Source organism: Camelina sativa, chromosome 16 (assembly GCF_000633955.1).
Source record: "Camelina sativa cultivar DH55 chromosome 16, Cs, whole genome shotgun sequence".
NCBI lineage: Eukaryota > Viridiplantae > Streptophyta > Magnoliopsida > Brassicales > Brassicaceae > Camelina > Camelina sativa.
The window spans coordinates 11,768,039-11,779,662 of record NC_025700.1 but is presented as its reverse complement, the minus strand read 5'-3'; the positions used below and the strand labels follow the sequence as shown (position 1 = coordinate 11,779,662).

The following is an 11,624-nucleotide window of genomic DNA, read 5'->3' as shown; positions in this document are numbered from 1 at the left end:
GATTCTGTTTCATCTCTCTCAATCTTGTTCATGGGAAAGTTGATATGGTATCAGAGCTTAATCAAATTCTTCATTCCACTTCCGCTGATCTTCATCGATTCATAATACAAGTGAAACTAAACCACTATCCTAACCAAACTATACAAGAGATTAAACCAAAGTAAACCAATATATATTCTCTAATAGCAGGGGCGGACCTAGAAAAAAAAATTAGTGGGTGCCGATTGCTCTTAAGTGGAGTCGAACACTCCACCTATGACCATTTATGGGGTAACCGGGTAAAGTCAAGCACTACAAGAAAACACGTGTTTTGCGAGGACGACTTGCGACGGAGTACAGCTCTTGCAAATTTGCGGTGGATTTGCGAGGACAGTACGAGAAAAGAAAATTCCATTGCACATCCCTCGCAAAATTGCGAGGAAGCCAGTCGTCGCAACTCCGCTGCTCATTTGCGAGGCATTTACGACAAACTCGCAAGGAAGATCACCCTCCTCGCAAATCAATCGCAATATTGCGATGCATTTGCGAAAACAGTATCCATAGTAAGATTGCTATGGACGTGCGAGTGAATTGCGATAGCCATAGCAAATCAATTGCAAAATTAGGAATTTTTTTTTATATAAATATTACAAAACTTAATATAATTATTCTGAAATATATTTCAATCTGTTCATAAGGTGAATTATTCTGAAATTCATTACTAATATATTACTATTAATGATTAAAAAGATGATTGGAAAGAATATGATGAGACCTTGGACCTTATAATATACTTGAAAGTTAATTTTACTAACTTTTAAAATTATTTAATGGTTTTTATAAATTAAATATACTAGGTTTGCGACATATTAGCAACAGATTTGCTAGATATATAGCAAATGCGTCGCAAATCCATCGCAAAACATTAATCGTTGCTATTCCCTCGCAAATGAAAACTTCAAACCCTAACCCCGAAACCCTAAAGACTAATAACATTACTATTAATGATTAAAAAGATGAATCCAACACTTATAATCATAGATAGGGCAGTGCAACACAAAATTGTTGGAGAATTATAAAATTTTGGAATATTTGTCTAAATGTAATGAACATGTATATGATATAGTGTAAAAGATAGTTAATGATTGGGGGAAGATGCAAAATTGGACAATTTTGGAAGTTTGATGATAGAGAAGAGTATGATGAGCTTATCGGACCTTATAATATACATGCAAGTTCATCTGACTAATTTTTTAAAATTATTTTGATGGTTTTTGTAAATTAGATATTCAAGGATTGCGAGTAATCCGCTAGATGCATAGCAAATGCGTCGCAAATCCATTGCAAAAAACTTAAACCATAGCAATTCCCTCGCAAATGACAACATAAAACCCTTGATCCTAAACCCCTTATAACTAATTACAATACTTTTAATGATTAAAAAGGTGAATCCAAGATTTATATTCAAAGATATTGCACAAATGTCATTTTCAAAACCTAAACCCTAAATGTCGCAAATCCATCGCAAATTGCTCAAATAGTAGCAATTCCCTCGCAAATGACACTTCAAAACCTAAACCCAAAAGACTTTACGAGGGATTTGCTACGGTCTCTCGTAATTCTCTCGCAAAGTCTAGAAATATTAATTACATATTTTAATATGGTTGCTAGGGATTTGCGAGGGACCATAGCTAATCCGACGCAATATTTGTGTGGGATTTGCGACGCAGTGTTTTGCGAAGCTCAAACCTCGACTAATCAGCAGCCAAAAAAACCCTAGTTCCCTAATCCTTCTCTTCTCTGATTTCCTCTTTCTTCTCCGATCTCTTCTGTTTTTTCCGGTGAGTCTCTTCTCCGGTTAACCCTTCTCGAACCCTTCTCCTCCTCTCCTCCTCTCCTCTTCTATCTCCTTCTCGAACCCTTCTCCTCCTCTACTCCAAGGTCCGGTAAGTCTCCTCCTCTCCTCTTCTATCTCTTTGTTTGGGGTTTTGATTTGGGGTTTAGGGTTTCGATTCGATTTAGGTTTTTAATTCGATTTTAGGATTACGAATTTAGGGATTCAATTGGGGGTTTAGGGTTATGATTCGATTTGGGTTTTAATTCGATTTTAGGGTTTCGAATTTGGGAATTCAATTGGGGATTTAGGGTTATGATTCGATTTGGGTTTTAATTCGATTTTAGGGTTTCGACTTTGGGGATTCAATTTGGGGTTTAGGGATTCAACTTAGGGTTTCGAATTTAGGTTCTAATGATTTTGGGAGTTTTGATTGAATTTGATTTGGGGGTTTAGGGTTAATTCTAATCAGATTTTTGTTCTGCTTTCAGATGTCGACTAATGAGCAACACGGTTCTGTAAACCAAAACGTTTACAGAAGATTCATCTCTTCTCAAGGTTTAACTCCTCCCGTCTCTACTCGAAGGACAACTTCTGCTTCTTCTCATCCCCAAAGGTTACCTTCTCCCGCTTCTTCTCAAGGTACATCACCGGCGATGCAGGATATAATCTACATGGAAGCTCTGCGGTGATGTCTAATGATCCTCCTCAGCAATCAACTTCTCGTATGTCTCCACAACATTCATTTTTTTACTTTGGAAGAGTTACTTGCAAGTCCCGGACATGCTTCCTTACCGAAACTAGATCCTAAGCGTCCTCTGGGTACCCTCTGGTAAGTATCTTCTCCTGTCTAATTTTTTTTGTTGTTGTTTCATAGTACCTCATTCGATTTATCCTTTGCTTTGTAGGTTTGACCAGGACCCTTCTGTGGCTGCTACTGTCCGGGCCATTTTTGAAAGAGATTTCAAACATGCTCATGCCAATTGGACCCAAACACCAGGTCCGGTTGTAAATCGGTGGTTTGAAACTTTTGCGGTAAGTCTACTTTGTGTTTGATGTGTTTTAAATATAGATTTTGTGTTTTAATTACTAATGCATGTGATGTTTGTTGAAGCAAACATATAACTAGGATCCGTCCATCAACGGAAGAGTCAGAACTGAGTTTGAAACCAAGTTGAAGACTCGGATGAGTGATCAAGTGTCTCGGTGGAAGGGTAAGTGGAAGCGAAAAGGTGATGAAGCAATGCCGCGGTGGCTTGATCCTACAGTATGGGAAGGCTTGGTCAAGTTTTGGCTTGAACCAAAGTTAGAAGCAAAGAGTATCAACAGTTGTAATGCTCGTTACATTGATCCTGATGGCACCGGAATACACAAATACCGATCTGGTCAGACATCTTTTAAAGCTCGAGCACGAAAGCATGTAAGTATTTTTCTTAAAGTTATTTAGTTAAGACTTGTTTATTCACTGTTTATGAGCATTGATCACTGTCTAACTCTTGTGTTAGTCTGAGAAGACCGGTGATCCACTACCTGATTTCCTGCTTGTCCTAGAAGAGACTCATAGGAAACCTGATGGGTCTTTCGTTGATGGAATGTCTGAGAAAGTCTGCCATCAAGTGTCATCGAGGATAGCTGAAGCTGAATCTTTGCTACTCTCTGGCGATAATGTGGAGAGCAGTGCTTCCGACGGGTTATCTCTTACCGCAAAGAACCAAATATATGCTGAGGTAATTGTGGGTGTGTTTATATGTTTCTTACTTTTTGCAAGTTTCTCTTCTTGCAAGTTCATTGTTTATGTTGGTGTGTTATAGTTTTTCTTTGTATCAATGTCTAAATGTCTAACGGTTGTTTATGTTGGTGTGTCTCTCTTATGTTGGCAGGTTGTTCCGAAGAAAAAGAACCGGATATATGGGGTTGGGAACTTGCAAGCAGAAGTATCATCAGCTGACATTGGATAACCGCCTCCTCCTACTGAAGATACAAATGATCTAGCTGCAAAGCTTGCTGCTGCCGAAGCTACCCTCGCAAGTCAGGCGACTCAGTTGGAGAAGATGCATATTTATGATGCTTACTTTGATTATCTTGAAGAGAAAGATCCAGAGTTTGCTGCAAGGTTTCGCCGAGAGGATCCAGCTGCCGGAAACACAACCACCGAAGAGGCAACCGGCGGAGAAGCTACCGGCGGCCAAGCAACCTGACTCCCTCTCTTTCTCTTAATGTGTAAGGTGTACTGTTTAGCTTAGAACACTTGATCTCCCTTCTAATGTTTAATGTTTAATTTGTAATGAACACTTGATCTCCCTTGTCATGTGTAATGTTTAATTTGCATAACTTATAAAGTTAAATTCTAATTGCAGGTTTAATCTTAATTATAGGTTTAATTCTAATTGCCGGTTAAATCCTAATTAAGCTAACCGGCAATTAAAGTTTTAATTTTTTTATACCATTATTATTATTTGCAACGGAAAAAATAATTGTAAAAGCATCGCAAATTTGCGAGGGAGTTACTAGATACCACATTTGCGAGGAAATTGCTTTTTAAATATGTCCTAGCAATTTGCAAAAGTTGCGAGGGATTTGCGACGCTGGCCGATTTGCGAAAAGCGATTTGCGAGGAACAGACATTCCTTGCAAATCTCTCGCTTTTGTCGATTTGCGAGGGATTCGCTACATATTCGTCCATCGCAAAATACGTGTTTTCTTGTAGTGAAAGCAATTTGCCACTTTTTTTACTATGCATAAAGCAGTTTGCCACTTTTTTAACTATGCATAATGTAAGACTTTGAGGTATTTCTATACTTACTGGGGGCAACTACCACCATCAACGTCAACGTGGATCCACCACTGGTCCCAGGTTTATATTTTCCTCAAAAGATTTAAGCGGATTTTTTCTTTTTTTTTTTCTTTTCTTGTATGGATATCGATATGCTCTCCATGTTAGAAGACAATTTAAGAATCTAATGTCCCGTGATTTCTTCTTCTACACGAAATCAAGAATTGTGTGTGCGTGTGTGCATGTAACTTAATCGTGGATTTTGAACACTGATGCTTGTTATTTTTTTTTGTTATAGAACACTGATGCTTGTTATTAGTTGTTGCTAATTTACTTATTATTTTGTTTCTGTCTATTGATGGGAGATGAAATGTACATATGTATAACCTATTGTATATGGTATAATAACTATATGCAGTGTAAATATCCACTTCTCGACAACAATTTTTGAAAAAATTCATTGTGGACAAAACCCCGATCAGTTATGTAACTATGATCGTGAATGGTTCTCTTGCAACCGCCCGAGTACAGTATATTTGTGGGTGTTCGGCATGAGTCATAGACCTATTCTTTCATAATATTTAATTTAAACTTCTTTAAAAATTAAAAATTACGTAGGATTGAATCGGGTACGGGAATAAGAAACGGAAACGGAAACGAAAACGAAAACGGGGATAAAACAGCAACTTCAAAATTTATAGATATACTAAAATTAAATATTATGAATACCCTTAACTTAGTAAACATACAAAAAAAGTACTTTAAATCTTATTATATAAAGTTGGGTTTTGAAATTTAGTCATTAACAAGATTTTAACATGTGTCAAGTTATCAATCTCAGATTTTGACATGTGTAAAAGTTAATATTTAATATGAAAAATTGATTACAATAAAAATAAAATAATTTTTGTTGCAGAAAATAAAATGTAAAAAGATAATTATCAAAAAATACAGAATTTATAAAAAAATACAAATTTTATTTTAAGATTATAAGGAGATTATATATATATATATATATATTTCACAAAATTAGAAATCATAATATTATTTAGTTATTTTTAATTTTAAGTTATTAATTCAACTAAAACATATAGAAAAGGGATTAAGGACAATATACAGTTAATTATTAATTCTAAATTTTATAAATATTCATTTCTATATAAACATAGATCGTCGCATATTTAAATAATTTATTCAAAAACACTGCTTTCAATTTTGTTTAATTGGAAAAAAAAATTTAAATCAGAAGGTAAATTTTTCTTATCTTTTTAAACCTAAATTTTCTCCTATTTTCTCCTTTTTCAATTGGGAATAGGTAAGATTAATATGTTGACCCAAAAAAAAAGATTAATATATGCGTCTTCTTTTCCTAATACTGTATTTTAAAAATAATTGTAGTATTTTTAGATTGTTTTATTTAATTTATATTTTCATCTTTGAATTATTTGGGATTCATATATTATCATGCTTATAATTTTCTATTGTTTCTTTAATTATGCCAAATTATTTTTCTTCTAATTTCTTAACTTTGATTGGTTGTTCGTAATCCCTTCTTTTTTTTTGCAAACATAATTGTTACCATTACTCATTCAATTCCAAAGGAAGATATAACGAGTAGAAGCTCATCAACCTAATGAATTGATAAAATAGGCTAATCAAACACAAGCGTACAACAAACATATATAGATAGCTTGGAAAAAGATAAATTGTTGTTGATAGATCCATAGGAGCTCAAAGACTCTGACACCCTGGTTTGCGGAAAGATTTAAAAGAATTGATTTGACCATATACCTCACCAAATTCACTTATTTATTTGGTCAAGTGTCCTGAGAGAACTTCATGATGGGTGATATTCCTGGAAGTGATTTTCGGAACTGTGCGAGTGATGACAAAACACAGAAAAATACCATTTGTTGATTTGTAATGTTGGTGGACAAGTTTTTAAAGCCTCTTAGACGTAACAGACCAGCCTTCGAATATGAGTGGATCCACGATCTGGGAATAAATGTAGGGCCCCCTTAGGAAGGTAGGCCCATGGACTGAGAGTGGACATGGGCTTACTAAGCAAGGTGGCGGTTGAGACGTTACAGAGAAAAAGGCTACGTCATGGTGTTGCAAGACACTTCTACGAATACATTGGGAAATTTAACATTAGTTACTATCAACAGATTTTGTGACGTTAGAAAAAAGGTTTTTACTTTCATTAGTTTTCGGAGCTAGCCATTTTGAGATAGCAAAAAGACATGAACATATTCTCTCCACACAGGAGGAGGGCATAGCCGATATTCTCTCTATGGTAGAAAAGATTGGACACAAGGTTATCTACCCAAGGGAGGAAGATGTAGGAGGGTTACTATCAAAATATTTTGTGACGTTAGAAAAAGGTTTTTACTTTCATTGGTTGTCGGAGCAAACCATTTGGAGATAGCAAAAGGACGTGAACATATTCTCTCCACATAGGATGAGGGCAAAGCTGAGGTTCTCTCTATGGTGTAGAAGGTTGGACACAAGATTATCTCCTCAAAGGAGGAAGGTGGAGGAGGTTGGACGCAAGGTTATCTCCCCAAGGGAGGAAGGCGGAGCCAAGGTTCTCTCCATGGTGGAGGAGGTTGGAGGCAAGGTTCTCTCCATAAGGGATGAAGGCGGAGCCGAGGTTTTCTCCATGGTGGTCATACATCATTGTGATGATACATCATTGATTAGTATATTATGTAATACATTTTTAATTTAAAATGTTTTTGGAGCCAACACTTTTAGTAATTAAAAAACTATGCAGAAGTGAAAGTAAAATAAATGGCTTCATATGTTTATAGAGACATTTTCTTGGTGGTGATAAAAAATATATTTGTAACATAGAGTATATTTAGGTATAAAAAATACACTTTTAATATTAACATACATAAAAGATTTGTAAATGGATATAAATCAGTGTATTATAACAAAAATAAAATTTATAAATAACATATAAATTTTTTTAATATATTTTTGTTAAATTTAATTTAATTTATAAAACTTTAAACCCGCACATCGGGCGGATCCTCATCTAGTTATAAATAAAACTTTATAATACACTAAAATAGTATGCAAAACCATCAAACGAAAGAACTGAAATATGCAAAGAGGATGTCTATTAGCTATTCCAATATAATCTATGATAATTAAAGTAATATATATCCAAAACCATAATGTATATGTCAAAATATGCAAGAAGCTACTACTATTGCTAAACTATGAAAATCAGCAATTATTACTTAACACATTTCCGTGCCGTCTCCATGCACCCCCAAAACGAATCTGGGACGTGAGACGGCTACAAGATAACGTCCTTGTACTTCATATAACATTTTCCCCCAAGATAGTGGTTGGGTCATGATTTTGAAAATTAATAATGGAAGTATTAGAGTTAACTTATAACATTGTATCAAAACTTTGATTTAACAACTGGATTATATTAGTGTTGGTGCATATGAGGGTGGTGACAAAAGGGAAGATCATAGGGAGTGTTTCTTAGAAACTGGATTGTTGAGAATGCTAAGAAGCTCCAAATATTGGGACGGTTCAGGGAACCTTAGGGATTATTTAGTAGAAGCGCCCTTCTCATGACCACTTAGCTTGAAGATGTCGATGAGATGCATTCGAGGTGTCTCCTTCAACCACTTTAATCGGCGTTGAGGCTTTTACATCCAGTGAAGATCAACAATTCTCTTTCACCAAATTATAGATGTTGCAGTAATGAAGGTGTTATTGATAAAGATGTGGCTTTGATCATTTTTCCTTAGATTGTTTTACAATTTAATAGTTCAACATCAAAATTTGCTTTATTTTCATACATTAATAAACAGATAACATTCATTAATAATTCTTATGAAAAGACAAATGACCATAAAGCAATTTTGCAATTTATGGAACAAACTATTAACCATCATCACTCTTGAAAACTATTTTGTATGGACATCGCTTCCTACAAATATAGCAAATAGGTCGAGACATATGTTGATTGTTACACAGAACACTTACAAGCTTTTCGTCTAGACGTATTAAACTGGGCTTCATGTTTAAGTCCACCCCAAGCATACATGTAATATAAAACAGATGCTTGGGGTGGTACAACAATACTCATCGCACATATAAACTGGGTGACACAACAATACTCATCGCACATATAAAACAGATGCTTTGGATAAAAAATTTCCTCACAAATTACACACCATGACGCCATCGTACTTGTCTCCTCCACATAATTAAAAGTAAGCATATGCTTATCGTGCTTATACCTCACTGTTTGAGGTAAAGTAGCACATGTGAAACACAAAGAAAATTCACATTCAATAAAATTGAATGTTTCCTCTGTAGAAGATAATACCATTGTGTTGCAAACCGAGCAAATTCTCAGCCTCTGTCCTGTTTTGGATGTTAGGAATAAAGGATGCATATGACTTGCATGGACTAGTGGCTCGGAAATTGACGCGCTCTGCACATTTAGATTAAAATGACATCTATCTTTACTGCACTTATAGAAGAAACCAGCTGTACATCTATATGGACAAGCTGGAACATCTATCCACATCATAGTCCATAACACTGTCGTTTTCTCCCACTAGAGTGAGCATATGTGGATGTATGGGGTAGTATATTTTGCGAGATAACTCTGCACACTTTTTGTGGAGAATGAAATCACATTTTGTACACAAGTAGAAATTACCTAAATATATTGGCATGACGCATGCTTGACACAACTTATTCTCATCATAATCCCTACTTGTGTTCTCATCAAGTCTTAGATGATGCTGATGACTGAAATGTTGTATAACTCCATTGCTTATTGTCACAAACGGTCAACTTCTTCTTCATCTTCTTCTGGATCTCCCTCAAGTTCTATACCATCCTACGCATTCCTCTGTGTGGCACATTTCGAATGAGCCGCATAAGAACAACGATTTTTAATGGAAGAATATCTTCCAAAATCATTGTTGATATTTCCACGACAAACATCACAAACCGAATCTCCTTGGTCGAACGAAGGAGTAAAAGAGATACGATGTAGATGTCGAGATATTCTTATAACACGTGGCAATCCGAGACAACTTTGATGGACCACAAAGTCACAAGGGGGACATGTATAGGAAGGACAGCTTAGATGTGTCAAGGCACATAGGTTGCAAGTTAAGGAAGCTTGTCTTGGAAATAGAAAAAGTGTATGATGATGCCACTTTTGATAATCTGCATATATGAATAGTGCTTTCTCCACACAATTCATATTAATAGAAAAATAGCTAACCGAACAAAGATAAAATATATCTTTTAGCGATAGACCACGGCAATAACATTCCCGTCGCTCATATTTACCCGACCCGCGGAAAAGAACAAGCTGAAGAGAATTTTTATGAAGAGGGTGTGTGATCTTATATGGAGCCTTGCTATATTCTTCATGGTTCTGGCCATTGCAGCCGCGACAGAAAAAATGGGTAGCATATCCTCTTCCCGTTAAAGCTGAATTCCATCCAGTTTGCGGGGAGACAATCCCACTTGCCATTTATGCACCCGATGTCTCCTCTGATTACTCGGATTTTTTTTGTTTTCAAATTGTTGGGCTTTCCAAGCTCAAGCCAACTCTCCTATTAGTATGATACTGTGTGCTTTGGGCCCATTGCTCCAGCCCTCACAGATTTTTTATTGGTCTCCTTCCCAAAACGTCTCATATTAAGTAGGGTTGGACTTGACTTGTATATTAGATACTTATTTTCTAATTTTCCGATGTGGGACATTGTTTGTATCCTAACAAACTTCTTCTCAAACCATGTACCAGGATCTTTTGATCTCCTCTTCAGCGAAACTCAGGCACCCAGGCTCTAATACCCCTTTATTTCTGAAGTATTCTTGAGGCATCCTTAATCATATCATTTTTTTGAGAGATCCTACCACACCGAATACATAGCCCACACCCACTCCCCTATGTCCATTTTTTGACCTAGGCTATAATACAAATTGTTGGGCTTTCCAAGCCCAAGCCAACTCTCCTATTAGTATGATATTATCCGCTTTGGGTCCAAGTGGTCCAGCCCTCACGGATTTCTTATTGGACTCATTCCCAAAAGACCTTATATATTAAATATTTATTTTCTGATTTTTTGGGACATTGTTTATATCCTAACACGAATCTTACTTCTACTTGAGGACATACGGAAATAAGCTTCCTCATATAGATAACAAGCAAGATTATTTGATGTATGAGGGATAGGAGCTCCGGCTACGGCTTTAAATCCAATGTTTTCTCAAGGAGTGACGTGTGCTCCCACTTTGACATGTTCTCCAAATACGAATCTCTAGAAATGTTTTCAGAAATGAGTGATATTAACTTTGAGAGCGGCTTCGTCTGGGAATCCAAATCTATATATTTGGAGAGAGAGATTGCTCGAGTGGTGAGTGACATGACCTTCGACTCTGGTTTGACTGCAAATCCAAATCCAGGGAGCTGACTAAAGAGATTGGTTGAACAACGGGTGCTACAGCCAAATTCGCTCAACCTCGGCAGCGAGAGACTTGAGTAATGAGTGATATGCGCTCCGACTCCAGCTCCCATTCTGAATCCATAGAGTTGCCAAGAGAGAGATTATTTGAGAAAGGAAAGATAACAATATTCTCTCCATTGGTATGTTTGGGAATGCTAGTTGTAATATACAACAGAAACATGTATGGCGTTGTCATTATGAATATCGAATTAATGATCTTCACGTCTGTTCACATGCAATTTTTATATTTTTAACTAGGTATTATATAAGTTACACTGCCTTACCTTGCGGATCTTTCAGAAGTCATCTTAAATCATATAAACAAAATTCTATGAAGATAACTATTACAGAAATAATTCACGAGATAATCTAAATTATGGAACTACAATAATACAACAATGTTTTCTATTTAAAAAACTGCGCTATTTGAATAAATGAGCTTTTGATATCGATATTTGATTGCGTTATGAATATCTCATTTAGTGCTTGATAATAGGGTAAACATGTTACTCTATTAAAATGTATATAG

The 11,624-nt window shown here is 35.9% G+C and overlaps 1 pseudogene; it reads right to left on the bottom strand.

Moving 5' to 3' along the window:
* On the bottom strand, positions 8,502 to 11,402 carry LOC109129484 (annotated as a pseudogene).